General features: G+C 46.2%; 2 long non-coding RNA genes across 2 annotated transcripts; both read right to left on the minus strand.

Annotated features, from left to right (window-relative positions):
- Positions 1-11028: 11028 nt before the first annotated feature.
- Positions 11029-11617, minus strand: LOC135571277 (uncharacterized). The gene is made up of 2 exons (XR_010463701.1): positions 11523-11617; positions 11029-11424 (listed from the first exon to the last, which is right to left on the minus strand). It is a non-coding gene; the product is annotated as an uncharacterized LOC135571277 (long non-coding RNA).
- A 3253-nt stretch (positions 11618-14870) lies between these two features.
- On the minus strand, positions 14871-17117 carry LOC135571286 (uncharacterized). The gene is made up of 3 exons (XR_010463704.1): positions 17010-17117; positions 16526-16650; positions 14871-14915 (listed from the first exon to the last, which is right to left on the minus strand). It is a non-coding gene; the product is annotated as an uncharacterized LOC135571286 (long non-coding RNA).
- Positions 17118-17665: the final 548 nt, after the last annotated feature.

Genomic DNA, 17665 nt, shown 5'->3' on the forward strand with positions numbered 1-17665 from the left:
TGTGAAAAACGGAGTTTTTAAATGTATTTGGCTAAGGTGTATGTAAACCTCCGACTTCAACTGTATGTACTTGGTGTGTAGCTCATTACTCACCAACAGCCTGGGAGCAGGTCTCCATTAATATGTCTACAGGTCCACAGTTCAGCTTTGTCTCTCCTTCCTTCTCCCACACTCTCAATTCACAGTCCAGATCTCTCTCTTTCTCTTCTCTCAGTCCACGTCTCTCCTGCTCTCTCTCTTCTCTCAGTCCACGTCTCTCCTGCTCTCTCTCCTCTCTCAGTCCATGTCTCTCCTGCTCTCTCTCTCTTCTCTCAGTCCACGTCTCCCTCTCTCTTCTCTCAGCCCAGGTCTCTCTCTCTTCTCTCAGTCCACGTCTCTCTCTCCTGCTCTCGTCTCTCAGTCCACGTCTCTCCTCCCAGCAGAACTTTGCTCCCTCCTTGTTTCCTGAAGAAGGAACAGTATCAGTCCTCCTGGTGTTATCTCCTCCAGCTCTGCTGCTATCTGATCACTGGGATTACCATGACTACTACAGGATCTGTTAAGGAGGTCTGGGATTACCATGACTACTACAGGATCTGTTAAGGAGGTCTGGGATTACCATGACTACTACAGGATCTGTTAAGGAGGTCTGGGATTACCATGACTACTACAGGATCTGTTAAGGAGGTCTGGGATTACCAAAACTACAGGAGCTGTTAAGGAGGTCTGGGAGACATGTGTGTGTGTGTGTGTGTGTGTGTGAGAAAGAGAGAGAGAGAAGGAGAGGGAGGGAGAGGGGAGAGAGAGTCATGTGAGAGAGTGTGAGTGTGAGTGTGAGGGGTGTGTTACCAGGAGTTACACCGTACAGTTATTCTGTAGTTAGAGCTGGGTGGTGAACCAGGAGACACCGTGCTAGAGCTGGGTGTGAGCCAGGAGACACCCCGTGTGTGTCCTGGTTAGAGCCAGGAGACACCGTGCAGCTAGAGCTGGGTCCTGGTTAGAACCAGGAGACACCGTACAGTTAGAGCTGGGTCCTGGTTAAAGCCAGGAGACACCGAGCTAGAGCTGGGTCCTGGTTAGAAAGAGACACCGACAGCTAGAGCTGGGTCCTGGTTAGAACCAGAGACACCGTAGAGAGCTGGGTCCTGGTTAGAGCCAGGAGACACCGTAGAGAGCTGGGTCCTGGTTAGAGCCAGGAGACACCGTGCAGAGAGCTGGGTCCTGGTTAGAGCCAGGAGACACCGTGCTAGAGCTGGGTCCTGGTTAGAACCAGGAGACACCGTTTGAGCTGCAGCCAGGAGACACCGCACAGCTAGAGCTGGGTCCTGGTTAGAGCCAGGAGACACCGTATTAGAGCTGGGTCCTGGTTAGAGCCAGGAGACACCGTAGAGAGCTGGGTCCTGGTTAGAAGCAGACACCCGTACAGCTAGAGAGAACCAGGAGACACCGTACAGCTAGAGCTGGGTCCTGGTTAGAGCCAGGAGACTGGGTCCTGGTTAGAGCCAGGAGACACCGTACAGCTAGAGCTGGGTCCTGGTTAGAACCAGGAGACACCGTACAGTAGAGCTGGGTCCTGGTTAAAACCAGGAGAGCTGGGTCCTGGTTACAGCTAACCAGGAGACACCGTACAGTTAGAGCTGGGTCCTGGTTAGAGCCAGGAGACACCGTACAGCTAGGCTGGGTCCTGGTTAGAACCAGGAGACACCCCGTACAGCTAGAGCTGGGTCCTGGTTAGAAGCCAGGAGACACCGTACAGTTAGAGCTGGGTCCTGGTTAGAACCAGGAGACACACAGCCTGGTTAGCCAGGAGACACCGTACAACTAGAGCCAGGAGACACCGTACAGCTAGAGCCAGAGCCAGGAGACACCGTAGGTGGGTCCTGGTTAAACCAGGAGACACTGTACAGTAGAGCTGGGTCCTGGTTAGAGCCAGGAGACACCGTAGCTAGAGCCAGGAGACTAGAGCTGGGTCCTGGTTAGAACCAGGAGACACCGTACAGTTAGAGCTGGGTCCTGGTTAGAGCCAGGAGACACCGTACAGTTAGAGCTGGGTCCTGGTTAGAGCCAGGAGACACCGTACAGTTAGAGCTGGGTCCTGGTTAGAGCCAGGAGACACCGTGCAGCTAGAGCTGGTCCTGTAAAACCAGGAGACACCGTGGTAGAGCTGGGTCCTGGTTAAAGCCAGGAGACACCGTACAGCCAGAGCTGGGTCCTGGTTAGAGCCAGGAGACACCGCATACAGAGCCAGGAGACACCGTACAGCTAGAGCTGGGTCCTGGTTAGAGAACCAGGAAACACCGTACAGCTAGAGCTGGGTCCTGGTTAGAGCCAGAGACACCATACAGTTAGAGCTGGGTCCTGGTTAGAGCCAGGAGACACCATTACCCAGCTAGAGCTGGGTCCTGGTTAGAGCCAGGAGACACCGTACAGTTAGAGCTGGGTCCTGGAGAGACACCGTACAGTTAGAGCTGGGTCCTGGTTAAAACCAGAGACACCGTACAGTAAGAGCTGGGTCCTGGTTAGAGCCAGGAAACACTGTACAGCTAGAGCCAGGAGACACCATACAGCTAGAGCCAGGCCAGACACCGCTAGAGCTGGGTCCTAGTAGAACAGCTAGAGCTGGGTCCTGGTTAGAGCTGGGTCCTGCTAGGAGACACCGTACAGCTAGAGCTGGGTCCTGGTTAGAGCCAGGAGACACCCGTACAGCTAGAGCCAGGAGACACCGTACAGTTAGAGCTGGGTCCTGGTTAGAGCCAGGAGACACCGCACAGTTAGAGCTGGGTCCTGGTTAGAGCCAGGAAACACTGTACAGCTAGAGCCAGGAGACACCATACAGCTAGAGCCAGGGTCACTGGGAACCAGGAGACAACGCACAGCTCTGGGCCCTGGTTAGAACCAGGAGACACCGCACAGCTAGAGCTGGGTCCCGGGTTGAGAGCCAGGAGACACCGCACAGCTAGAGCTGGGTCCTGGTTAGAAACCAGGAGACCAGGAGACACCGTACAGCTGGGTCCTGGTTAGAGCCAGGAGACACCGTACAGCTAGAGCTAGAGCCAGGAGACACCGTACAGCTAGAGCCAGGAGACACCGTACAGTTAGAGCTGGGTCTGGTTAGAACCAGGAGACACCGTGCTAGAGCTGGGTCCTGGTTGGCCAGGAGACACCGTACAGTTAGAGCTGGGTCCTGGTTAGAGCCAGGAGACACCGTACAGCTAGAGCTGGGTCCTGGTTAGAACCAGGAGACACCGTAGAGAGCTGGGTCCTGGTTAGAGCCAGGAGACACCGTACAGCTAGAGCCAGGAGACACCCGTACAGCTAGAGCTGGGTCCTGGTTAGAACCAGGACACCGTACACAGTCCTGGTTACAGTTAGAGCTGGGTCCTGGTTAGAGCCAGGAGACACCGTGCAGCTAGAGCTGGGTCCTGGTTAGAGCCAGGAGACACCGTACAGCTAGAGCCAGGAGACAGACACACAGTACAGCTAGAGCTGGGTCCTGGAGCCAGGAGACACCGTTAGAGCTGGGTCCTGGTTAGAGCCAGGAGACACCGTACAGCTAGAGCCCTGGTTAGAGCCAGGAGACACCGTACAGTTAGAGCTGGGTCCTGGTTAGAGCCAGGAGACACCGTACAGCTAGAGCCAGGAGACACCGTACAGTTAGAGCTGGGTCCTGGTTAGAGCCAGGAGACACACCCTGTACAGCTAGAGCTGGGTCCTGGTTAGAGCCAGGAGACACCGTACAGTTAGAGCTGGGTCCTGGTTAGAACCAGGAGACACCGTTAAGCAGGGTCCTGGTTAGAGCCAGGAGACACCGTACAGCTAGGAGCTGGGTCCTGGTTAGAACCAGGAGACACCGCACAGTTAGAGCTGGGTCCTGGTTAGAGCAGGAGACACCGTACAGCTAGAGCCAGGAGACACCGTACAGCTAGAGCTGGGTCGTGGTTAGAGCCAGGAGACACCGTACAGCTAGAGCTGGGTCCTGGTTAGAGGAGACACCGCACAGCTAGAGCTGGGTCCTGGTTAGAACCAGGAGACACCGTACAGCTAGAGCTGGGTCCTGGTTAAAACAGGAGACACTGTGGAGAGGAGACACCGTACAGCTAGCCAGGGGAGACACCGCAGCTAGAGCCAGGAGACACCGTACAGTTAGGAAATGGGTCCTGGTTAGAACCAGGAGACACTCTACAGCTAGAGCTGGGTCCTGGTTAGAGCCAGGAGACACCGTACAGCTAGAGCTGGGTCCTGGTTAGAACCAGGAGACACTGCAGTTGGAGCTGGGTCCTGGTTAGAACCAGGAGACACCGTACAGTTAGAGATGGGTCCTGGTTAGAACCAGGAGACACCGTACAGCTAGAGCCAGGAGACACCGTACAGCTAGAGCTGGGTCCTGGTTAGAGCCAGGAGACACCGTACAGCTAGAGCTGGGTCCTGGTTAGAGCTGGGTCCTGGTTAGAGCCAGAGACACCGTACAGCTAGAGCCAGGAGACACCGTACAGCTAGAGCTGGGTCCTGGTTTAGAGCCAGGAAACACCCGTAGTTAGAGCTGGGTCCTGGTTAGAGCTGGGTCCTGGTTAAAACCAGGAGACACTGTGCAATACAGGAGACACCGTTACAGCTAGAGCCAGGAGACACCGCAGTTAGGTCCTGGTTAGAGGGAGACACTGTACAGCTAGAGCTGAGTCCTGGTTAGAGCCAGGAGACACCGTACTAGAGCTGGGTCCTGGTTAGAACCAGGAGACACCGTACAGTTAGAGGGGTCCTGGTTAGAACCAGGAGACACCGTACTGATTAGAGATGGGTCCCTGGTTAGAACCAGGAGACACCGTACAGCTAGAGCCAGGAGACACCGTTACAGCTAGAGCTGGGTCCTGGTTAGAGCCAGGGAGACACCGTACAGCTAGAGAGCTGGGTCCTGGTTAGAGCCAGGAGACACCGTACAGCTAGAGCCAGGAGACACCGTACAGCTAGAGCTTGGTCCTGGTCCAGGAGACACCGTACAGTTAGTGGGTCCTGTTAGAGCCAGGAGACACCGTACAGTTAGAGCTGGGTCCTGGTTAAACCAGGAGCCAGGAGACACCCGTACAGTTAGAGCTGGGTCCTGGTTAAAACCAGGAGACACCCTGGTTAAAACCAGGAGACACCGTAGTTAGCTGGGTCCTGGTTAAAACCAGGAGACACCGTACAGTTAGAGCTGGGTCCTGGTTAGAGCCAGGAGACACCCCGTGCAGTTAGAGCTGGGTCCTGGTTAGGAGACACCGTACAGTTAGAGCTGGGTCCTGGTTAAAACCAGGAGACACCGTACAGTTAGAGCTGGGTCCTGGTTAAAACCAGGAGACACCGTACAGTTAGAGCTGGGTCCTGGTTAAAACCAGGAGACACCGTAGAGAGCTGGGTCCTGGTTAGAGCCAGGAGACACCGTACTGGGTCTGGCTAGTTAGAGCCAGGAGACACCGTACAGTTAGAGCTGGGTCCTGGTTAAAACCAGGATATCTGTAATGACCCTGTATCCCAAATGATACCCTTGACCCTTTATAGTGCCCTGCTTCTGACCAAGGCGGGTCAAGGTTGTGTACTATAAAGGGAATAGGGTCCCATTTGGGACCGTCTTATTCAGGTTCTGTACGGTGGTCAGAGATGGTGGGGATAAAACCCAGCTGTATGCATAACAATCTCCTTCTCAGGACTGGGTTTCTATACCTCAGTTTTCATGTGGCCGGTTTGTATTGACATTTTTAAGCTGCAAAAGAACTTCCCTTCAGGGACAATAAAGATGTATTAAATTCTGCTCTGTTCGATATACTACGCACACACTGAGGTCAGGATGGGGCAACGCACAGATACCCATAGACTTGCAGTCATAACACTAGTTAGCATTGGCTAAGCGAAACTACCTCTAACTTCCTTCATACTGGACATAAAAATCATATCAATTGTAATTCATAATATATTATACGAAATTGATGACAATCCACAAAATGAATACATAGTTTACCATACGAAACGTAACATATCATACTAAATGGAGTTTATCGGATGATTTTTGTAAAGAATAATACGAAAATGCTCTGAGACCGGGTTGACTTGTGTCTCATCTATTTGTTGCAGTTGAAAGTCACCGTACCTGTCCCTTCCTCCTCCCGGACCTACACAAATAACGGTCCACGGCCAGACCAGCATCACGCATCATCAACTGTATCCGAAGTACGACCCACCCTCGCGATGCAATCTTTATGAAATACGTCTTATTCATTTAATACAACAACAACAAAAAACATACGCTTATTATCTGTTGAGATATCATCCCCATCCCAGATACAACACGTAATACCTAAAAACATCCCATCCGTGTTGTAATATACAGGACATCAGCTGTGAGGTTATCCACCTACCTTGTCTGTGTGCTGGTCAAAGTAACCTAATCACTGGTGGTCGGGAAGTAGGCTAAGATTCCTACAAGCGTTTTCTGTTGATTAGACACATACGCAGTTTGTATTGTGGCCCATTCATGTCAACCAAGTAGTAGTTGTCTCTAGATGACAATAGACGGATGATAACTGCCACACTGTCGGTAACCGATGCTCTTATCGGCTATATGTCGTTGGTTCAGGAAACATTTAACATCCACACCAGACAAGTGTACCATTGAAACGAGGTCCCAGAGGATACATCATCCAGAGAGCCACGTTGAGAACATTGACGCGGGTATGTTTTTACATTCCCAAGCGGTTTCCAGGCTCTTCCTCGTCTGTCCGAGGAGGAGGAAGAGAGCGCCTTGCCTCCGTCCCTTTAAAACTGCGGCGCAAACCTTCGACAATGTGAAATAGCCATCTTCATTCTCAAAAGAGGAAAAACTAAAAATTGTATCCACAACAAACGTCAACAATAAAACGGGACTTCGGATGAGCTCTAGATATGTCTGTGGCCTACAGTAACGTTTGTAGCAGGAGCTATAACGTTTCCGGCTGCGACAGATCCTGGTTTCTCCAGCCTGACCCATTTGATTCTTTGTCCTCAGAGCGACTAGCGGCAGTAAGTGGGAGGAATGTTCCCTGCTCTGCCCCCATACCAACCAGCAGCACTATCTTTATCACACATTACCTTGGGTTTCACCCAAAATATCTAAATCACAGAAGTAAAATAGCCTATTCGCTGCACACCTCAAATATCGCATATCTCGACTCCGTAACTCGTAGTTACATAGTAAATCAAACATTTTAATTTCACAATTCATAAGGAACGGGTTTATTAATAATTGGGTAAACAAAACGGTCGATGAACCAGCCCAACTCCAAACTCTGAAATAACTCCTAGAATACACGATATATCTGCATGTCTCCTCGTACGTTTCAGTTATACTGCAAATCTACCATTCCAGTAGAGTCCTATAAACCAGCCTGTGGGGCTGAAGCACTGAGACAGACAGAGACTAAGGTAAGTCCTAGAAACCAGCCTAGCACTGAGACAGACAGAGACTAAGGTAGAGTCCTATAAACCAGCCTGTGAGCTGAAGCACTGAGACAGACAGAGACTAAGGTAGAGTCCTATAAACCAGCCTAGCACTGAGACAGACAGAGACTAAGGTAGAGTCCTATTAACCAGCCTAGCACTGAGACAGACAGAGACTAAGGTAGAGTCCTAGAAACCAGCCTAGCACTGAGACAGACAGAGACTAAGGTAGTCTATAAACCAGCCTGTGAGGCTGAAGCACTGAGACAGACAGAGACTAAGGTAGATCCTAAACCAGCCTAGCACTGAGACAGACAGAGACTAGGTAGAGTCCTATTAACCAGCCTAGCACTGAGACAGACAGAGACTAAGGTAGAGTCCTATAAACCAGCCTAGCACTGAGCCAGACAGAGACTAAGGTAGAGTCTATAAACCAGCCTAGGGGCTGAAGCAGAGACAGACAGACACTAAGTAGAGTCCTATATTCCTACATAGGCACTACTACTACTATAGTGCACTACTACATAGTGCACTACTACTACTATATAGTGCACCTAGTGCTACTACTATAGTGTACTACTATATAGTGCACTACTGCTATAGTGCACTACATAGTGCACTACTACTACTATAGTGCACTACTACTACTACATAGTGCACTACTACTACTATATAGTGCACTACTACTACTATATAGCACTACTACTACTGTATTGTGTACTACTACTACTATATAGTGCACTACTACTACTATATAGCACTACTACTACTACTGTATTGTGTACTACTACTACTGTATAGTGCACTACTACTACTGTGTATTGTGCTACTACTACTACATAGTATTGTGTACTACTACTACTATATAGTGCACTACTACTACTATATAGTGCACTACTACTATATAGTCCAGTGCACTACTACTACTGTATAGTGCACTACTACTACTGTATAGTGCACTACTACTACTATATAAAGTGCACTACTACTACTGTATAGTGCACTACTACTACTATATAGTGCACTACTACTACTGTATAGTGTACTACTACTACTACATAGTGCACTACTACTACTATATAGTGCACTACTACTACTACATAGTGCACTACTACTACTATATAGTGCACTACTACTACTGTATAGTGCACTACTACTACTACATAGTGCACTACTACTATATAGTGCACTACTACTATATAGTGCACTACTACTACTGTATAGTGCACTACTACTACTGTATAGTACACTACTACTACTGTGTAGCACACTACTACTGTATTGTGTACTACTACTACTGTATAGTGCACTACTACTACTGTATAGTGCACCACTACTACTATATAGTGCACTACTACACTGTATAGCACTACTACTACTATATAGTGCACTACTACTACTATATAGTCCACTACTACTGTATAGTGCACTACTACTACTGTATAGTGCACTACTACTACTGTATAGTGTACTACTACTACTATATAGTGCACTACTACTACTATATAGTGCACTACTACTACTACTACTATAGTGCACTACTACTGTATAGTGCACTACTACTACTACATAGTGCACTACTACTACTATATAGTGCACTACTACTACTATATAGTGCACTACTATAGTGCATAGAATTACTACTACTGTATAGTGCACTACTACTACTATATAGTGCACTACTACTACTGTATAGTGCACTACTACTACTATATAGTGCACTACTACTGTATAGTGCACTACTACTACTATAATGCACTACTACTACTACTACTATATAGTGCACTACTACTACTATATAGTGCACTACTACTACTATATAGTGCACTACTACTACTATATAGTGCACACTACTACTGTATAGTGCACTACTACTACTGTATAGTGCACTACTACTACTATATAGTGCACTACTACTACTATATAGTGCACTACTACTACTGTATAGTGCACTACTACTACTATATAGTGCACTACTACTGTATAGTGCACTACTACTACTGTATAGTGCACTACTACTACTATATAGTGCACTACTACTGCTATATAGTGCACTACTACTACTGTATAGTGCACTACTACTACTGTATAGTGCACTACTACTACTGTATAGTGCACTACTACTACTATATAGTGCACTACTACTACTATATAGTGCACTACTACTACTATAGTGCATAGTGCACTACTACTACTGTATAGTGCACTACTACTACTATATAGTGCACTACTACTACTATATAGTGCACTACTACTACTGTATAGTGCACTACTACTACTGTAGTGCACTACTACTACTATATGCACTACTACTACTATATAGTGCACTACTACTACTATAGTGCACTACTACTACTATATAGTGCACTACTACTGTATGGTGCACTACTACTATATAGTGCACTACTACTACTGCTATAGTGCACTACTACTACTACATAGTGCACTACTACTACTATAGTGCACTACTACTACTACATAGTGCACTACTACTACTATATAGTGCACTACTACTACTATATAGTGCTACTACTGCTATATGGTGCACTACTACTGTATAGTGCACTACTACTACTGTATAGTGCACTACTACTACTATATAGTGCACTACTACTACTACATAGTGCACTACTACTACTACATAGTGCACTACTACTACTATATAGTGCACTACTACTACTATATAGTGCACTACTACTACTATATAGTGCACTACTACTACTGTATAGTGCACTACTACTACTATATAGTGCACTACTACTACTATATAGTGCACTACTACTATATAGTGCACTACTACTACTATATAGTGCACTACTACTACTGTATAGTGCACTACTACTACTACTATATAGTGCACTACTACTACTGTATAGTGCACTACTACTACTATATAGTGCACTACTACTACTGTATAGTGCACTACTACTACTGTATTGTGCACTACTAGTACTACATAGTGCAGTATTACTACTGTATAGTGCACTACTACTACTATATAGTGCACTACTACTATATAGTGCACTACTACTACTGTATAGTGCACTACTACTACTATATAGTGCACTACTACTACTATATAGTGCACTACTACTACTATATAGTGCACTACTACTGTATAGTGCACTACTACTACTATATAGTGCACTACTACTACTGTATAGTGCACTACTACTACTATATAGTGCACTACTACTACTGTATAGTGCACTACTACTACTGTATAGTGCACTACTACTACTATATAGTGCACTACTACTACTATATAGTGCACTACTACTACTATATAGTGCACTACTACTACTGTCCTGTCTGTGTAGGTATGAACAGGTATGAACACATCACCTTGGTTTATGAACAGGTATGAACACATCACCTTGGTTTATCTACAGGTATGAACAGGTCACCTTGGTTTACCTACAGGTATGAACAGGTCACCTTGGTTTATCTACAGGTATGAACAGGTCACCTTGGTTTATCTACAGGTATGAACAGGTCACCTTGGTTTATCTACAGGTATGAACAGGTCACCTTGGTTTATCTACAGGTATGAACAGGTCACCTTGGTTTACCTACAGGTATGAAAAAAAACAATTCCCCATTCGGTCTGTTTTTTAATTTTATTTAAACTAGGCAAGTCAGTTAAGAACAAATTCTTATTTACAATGACGGCATTCAGATACACAAACACAAGGCTCTCTGGCTCAGGATCAGGCCTCCCCTGTCCATGTAATCATATTCATTAGGTCTAAAAGGCTAAAACTGATCCAGGATCAGGCCTCCCCCTGTCCATGTAATCATATTCATTAGGTCTAAAAGGCTAAAACTGATCCAGGATCAGGCCTCCCCCTGTCCATGTAATCATATTCATTAGGTCTAAAAGGCTAAAACTGATCCAGGATCAGGCCTCCCCTGTCCATGTAATCATATTCATTAGGTCTAAAAGGCTAAAACTGATCCAGGGGCCCGGTCTGAATATGGGGCCTGGTCTGAATATGGGGCCTGGTCTGAATATGGGGCCTGGTCTGAATATGGCATGGGGCCTGGTCTGAATATGGGGCCTGGTCTGAATATGTGGTCTGGTCTGAATATGGGCCAGCCTGGTCTGGCCTTGGCATGGGGCCAACAGAACAGTCTCTCATCCTCTTCTCATTCCACATCTGCCATGTCCACATCCCCCTGGGACACACCCCCTTTCTGGTCTGGCTGCTGGCTGCCTTTGTTGTGCTGCTGCCTTTGGTGCTGCTGCCTTCTTTGGTGCTGCTGCCTTCTTTGGTGCTGCCAACGCCTTAGTCTTTGTTGCTGCCTCAACTAAGGAGGGAGAAAGAGAGACAGACCTCAGATGCTGCACACAGAGAGAGATATATATATATAGCCTATACACAGGCCAGTTTATTAGGTACACTACCCGTTCCCCTAAAGGAGAAGAATGGTGCCAGCTAACAGGCCAGTTTATTAGGTACACTACCCCGTTCCCCTAAAGGAGAAGAATGGTGCCAGCTAACAGGCCAGTTTATTAGGTACACTACCCGTTCCCCTAAAGGAGAAGAATGGTGCCAGCTAACAGGCCAGTTTATTAGGTACACTACCCCGTTCCCTAAAGGAGAAGAATGGTGCCAGCTAACAGGCCAGTTTATTAGGTACACTACCCCGTTCCCCTAAAGGAGAAGAATGGTGCCAGCTAACAGGCCAGTTTATTAGGTACACTACCCCGTTCCCCTAAAGGAGAAGAATGGTGCCAGCTAACAGGCCAGTTTATTAGGTACACTACCCCGTTCCCCTAAAGGAGAAGAATGATGAAACGCCATCTGTGAACATCAGTTCTACAATGTGAGGGGTGACTAAAGTCAGCTCCTACATTATGAGGGGACTAAAGTCAGCTAACAATATGAGGGGTGACTAAAGTCAGCTACTCTACATTGTGAGGGTGACTAAAGTCAGCTACCTACAATATGAGGGTGACTAAAGTCAGCTACTCTACATTATGAGGGTGACTAAAGTCAGCTACTCTACATTATGAGGGGTGACTAAAGTCAGCTACTCTACATTATGAGGGGTGACTAAAGTCAGCTACTCTACAATATGAGGGGTGACTAAAGTCAGCTACTCTACATTATGAGGGTGACTAAAGTCAGCTACTCTACATTATGAGGGGTGACTAAAGTCAGCTACTCTACATTATGAGGGTGACTAAACTCAGCTACTCTACATTGTGAGGGTGACTAAACTCAGCTACTCTACATTGTGAGGGTGACTAAAGTCAGCTACTATACATCGAGGGGTGACTAAAGTCAGCTACTATACATTGAGGGGTGACTAAAGTCCGCTACTATACATTGAGGGTGACTAAAGTCAGCTACTATACATTATGAGGGGTGACTAAAGTCAGCTACTCTACATTATGAGGGGTGACTAAAGTCAGCTACTCTACATTATGAGGGGTGACTAAAGTCAGCTACTCTACATTATGAGGGTGACTAAAGTCAGCTACTCTACATTATGAGGGTGACTAAAGTCAGCTACTCTACATTATGAGGGGTGACTAAAGTCAGCTACTCTACATTATGAGGGGTGACTAAAGTCAGCTACTCTACATTATGAGGGTGACTAAAGTCAGCTACTCTACAATATGAGGGGTGACTAAAGTCAGCTACTCTACATTGTGAGGGTGACTAAAGTCAGCTACTCTACAATATGAGGGTGACTAAAGTCAGCTACTCTACATTATGAGGTGACTAAAGTCAGCTACTCTACATTATGAGGGTGACTAAACTCAGCTACTCTACATTGTGAGGGGTGACTAAACTCAGCTACTCTACATTGTGAGGGGTGACTAAAGTCAGCTACTATACATCGAGGGGTGACTAAAGTCAGCTACTATACTTTGAGGGGTGACTAAAGTCCGCTACTATACATTGAGGGGTGACTAAAGTCCGCTACTATACATTGAGGGGTGACTAAAGTCAGCTACTCTACATTGAGGGGTGACTAAAGTCAGCTACTCTACATTATGAGGGGTGACTAAAGTCAGCTACTCTACATTATGAGGGGTGACTAAACTCAGCTACTCTACATTATGAGGGGTGACTAAAGTCAGCTACTCAGAGGGTGACTAAAGTCAGCTACTACATTATGAGGGTGACTAAAGTCAGCTACTCTACATTGAGGGTGACTAAACTCAGCTACTCTACATTGTGAGGGGTGACTAAACTCAGCTACTCTACGTTGTGAGGGGTGACTAAAGTCAGCTACTCTACATTGTGAGGGGTGACTAAAGTCAGCTACTCTACATTGTGAGGGGTGACTAAAGTCAGCTACTCTACATTATGAGGGTGACTAAAGTCAGCTACTCTACATTATGAGGGTGACTAAAGTCAGCTACTCTACATTGAGGGTGACTAAAGTCAGCTACTCTACATTGAGGGGTGACTAAAGTCAGCTACTCTACATTGAGGGTGACTAAACTCAGCTACTCTACATTGTGAGGGGACTGAGCTAAACATCAGCTAAAGTCACTATACATTGAGGGGTGACTAAAGTCAGCTAAAGTCTCTACATTGAGGGTGACTAAAGTCAGCTACTCTACATTGAGTGACTAAAGTCAGCTGTTCTACATTATGAGGGGTGACTAAAGTCAGCTACTCTACATTATGAGGGGTGACTAAAGTCAGCTACTCTACATTATGAGGGGTGACTAAAGTCAGCTGTTATACATTGAGGGTGACTAAAGTCAGCTACTCTACATTATGAGGGTGACTAAAGTCAGCTACTCTACATTCTGAAGTGACTAAACTCAGCTACTCTACATTGTGAGGGGTGACTAAACTCAGCTACTCTACGTTGTGTGACTAAAGTCAGTACTCTACATTGTGAGGGTGACTAAAGTCAGCTACTCTACATTGTGAGGGGTGACTAAAGTCAGCTGCTCTACATTATGAGGGGTGACTAAAGTCAGCTACTCTACATTGTGAGGGGTGACTAAAGTCAGCTACTATACATTGAGGGTGACTAAAGTCAGCTACTATACATTGAGGATGACTAAAGTCCGCTACTATACATTGAGGGCTAAAGTCCGCTACTATACATTGAGGGTGACTAAAGTCAGCTACTATACATTGAGGGTGACTAAAGTCAGCTACTATACATTGAGGTTGACTAAAGTCAGCTGTTATACATTGAGGGTGACTAAAGTCAGCTGTTATACATTGAGGGTGACTAAAGTCAGCTACTATACATTGAGGGTGACTAAAGTCAGCTGTTATACATTGAGGGTGACTAAAGTCAGCTGCTCTGATTGACAGGTGGAGAGTTTATCCTTTCTGAAGTGGATACGACAAACAACTCAGAGGAAATGTGATTCAACAACCCAGTTTAAAAATGTATAGTTATTCACTTCTTACCTTCCATGCGGCCTTCTCTGCTTTCATATGTTGCAGCTGTTTGAGCAACTTCACTTCTTCCCAGACAGAGTGATGTTGGCTCTGGGGCTGGAGCTGATCAGGGACGACAAACAACAACATCCCTTTCAGACTACAGAGTGATGTTGGCTCTGGAGCTGATCAGGGACGACAAACAACAACATCCCTTTCAGACTACAGAGTGATGTTGGCTCTGGAGCTGATCAGGGACGACAAACAACAACATCCCTTTCAGACTACAGAGTGATGTTGGCTCTGGAGCTGATCAGAGACGACAAACAACAACAACATCCCTTTCAGACTACAGAGTGATGTTGGCTCTGGGGCTGATCAGGGACGACAAACAACAACATCCCTTTCAGACTACAGAGTGATGTTGGCTCTGGGGCTGATCAGGGACGACAAACAACAACATCACTTTCAGACTGAAACATGGCAATGATGATGGCTCTGAAGCTGAACAAACACAAAGCTCAACAAGCCAATCAGACCACAGCAGCTCAACAAGCTCAATCAGACCACAGCAACAAAGACCTTTACTACTACCATGATGTTGGCTCTGGACTTAGACTCAAAACAACCACAACACTTCACCTGGGTACTACTACCATACACCCTAGGACTTAGGACTCAAAACAACCACAACACCTCACCTGGGTACTACTACCATACACCCCAGGACTCAAAACAACCACAACACTTCACCTGGTCAGGATCCTGGACAACAACACTTCACCTGGTCAGATCCTGGCAACAAACTTCACCTGGTCAGGATCTGGACACCAACACCTGGTCAGGATCCTGGACAACCACAACACTTCACCTGGTCAGGATCCTGGACAACCACAACACTTCACCTGGTCAGGATCCTGGAAACAACAACACACCTCACCTGGTCAGGATCCTGGACAACCAACACTTCACCTGGTCAGGATCCTGGACAACAACACTTCACCTGGTCAGGATCCTGGACAACAACACTTCACCTGGTCAGGATCCTGGACAACAACAACACTTCACCTGGTCAGGATCCTGGACAACCACAACACTTCACCTGGTCAGGATCCTGGACAACCACAACACTTCACCTGGTCAGGATCCTGGACAACAACAACACTTCACCTGGTCAGGATCCTGGACAACAACAACACTTCACCTGGTCAGGATCCTGGACAACAACAACACTTCACCTGGTCAGGATCCTGGACAACAACATTTCACCTGGTCAGGATCCTGGACAACAACATTTCACCTGGTCAGGATCCTGGACAACAACATTTCACCTGGTCAGGATCCCGGACAACAACAACACGTCACCTGGTCAGGATCCTGGACAACCACAACACTTCACCTGGTCAGGATCCTGGACAACAACAACACTTCACCTGGTCAGGATTTTGGACAACCACATTCAGAACACAGGATCCTGGACAACCACATTCAGAACACAGGCCCATTGGTCAGGCAGTTTGCTCATGCTTGTTGTTCTCCATCTTTGTTGGTTAATCTACCCATAAATATCTACCCATAAATATACCACTGTTTTATTATATCTATGACTGTACCACCAAGTACATTTGTCTCCGCCCGGTCCCATGAGTCTTCAAGTATCCCCTAGGGGTACCCCTGGTTAACAACCACTGGCTTACAGTATGAAGTACAAACAGTCTGGAAACAGGACCTACTTTCTCTTCCTGAGATGGTGGATGGTGGTGAGTCCTTCGTCCACCACAGCTCCCACCTTGATGTGTCTCCTCCTCTTCTCACGGGTCAGATTCCTCCGCCGCTTATAGAGCTTCTTGCCCAGCTCCTGATGAACATACATCACAACATAAGGCTTTCTGGGGGTTTAGCTAGCTGGTAACACATAACGTAGACAGTATTGATTCACATCTTAATTAAAATGTTACATTTTTGGTGCAGTGTTACTAGAAATAACAACGTTGTAGCTAGCTTACATTGAAATGTGTCATAACGAAATAATGCCATGTGATCTAACTGCAGCTTAGCTAGTTAGCCGTTTTGCTAACACGAACTTCTTGGATGTAATTTTACCTTCAACATTAAACGAGCTGTCTTTCTGGTTCTAGGTTATGATGAAGTAACCTTTCTACATCTCGTACTGGTGTAAATATCAAAGTAAAGTTAGGTTTTATATGTGTAACTTACTGTCTTGGGTCTGTTGATCTTTCCACCCGGTGTTCCAGTCTTCCCCATGCTTGCTGCTGTAATATGAGAGGCGTTAGGAGAGTTCCGGGCTAACTTCTCATTGGCTGGAAGAGACCACTTTCTCCCATTTTCATTGGCTGGAACGTTCTTCTTCTTCTTCTTCTTCTTCTTCCAAAACAATGCTGAGGTTTAACGGCGGGTTGGCATCCAATAAATGTTGCATTACTGCCACCTACTAGGCTGGAGTAAATCAACAAAGAATACAGCAAATACCCTACCATCTAACACTACACTCACAACCAGTATTAATAAATACCATCTAACACTACACTCACAACCAGTATTAATAAATACCCATCTAACACTACACTCATAACCAGTATTAATAAATACCATCTAACACTACACTCATAACCAGTATTAATAAATACCATCTAACACTACACTCACAACCAGTATTAATAAATACCATCTAACACTACACTCATAACCAGTATTAATAAATACCATCTAACACTACACTCACAACCAGTATTAATAAATACCCATCTAACACTACACTCACAACCAGTATTAATAAATACCATCTAACACTACACTCACAACCAGTATTAATAAATACCATCTAACACTACACTCACAACCAGTATTAATAA

The sequence above is a fragment of the Oncorhynchus nerka genome, unplaced genomic scaffold, assembly GCF_034236695.1.
Source record: "Oncorhynchus nerka isolate Pitt River unplaced genomic scaffold, Oner_Uvic_2.0 unplaced_scaffold_311, whole genome shotgun sequence".
Lineage (NCBI taxonomy): Eukaryota > Metazoa > Chordata > Actinopteri > Salmoniformes > Salmonidae > Oncorhynchus > Oncorhynchus nerka.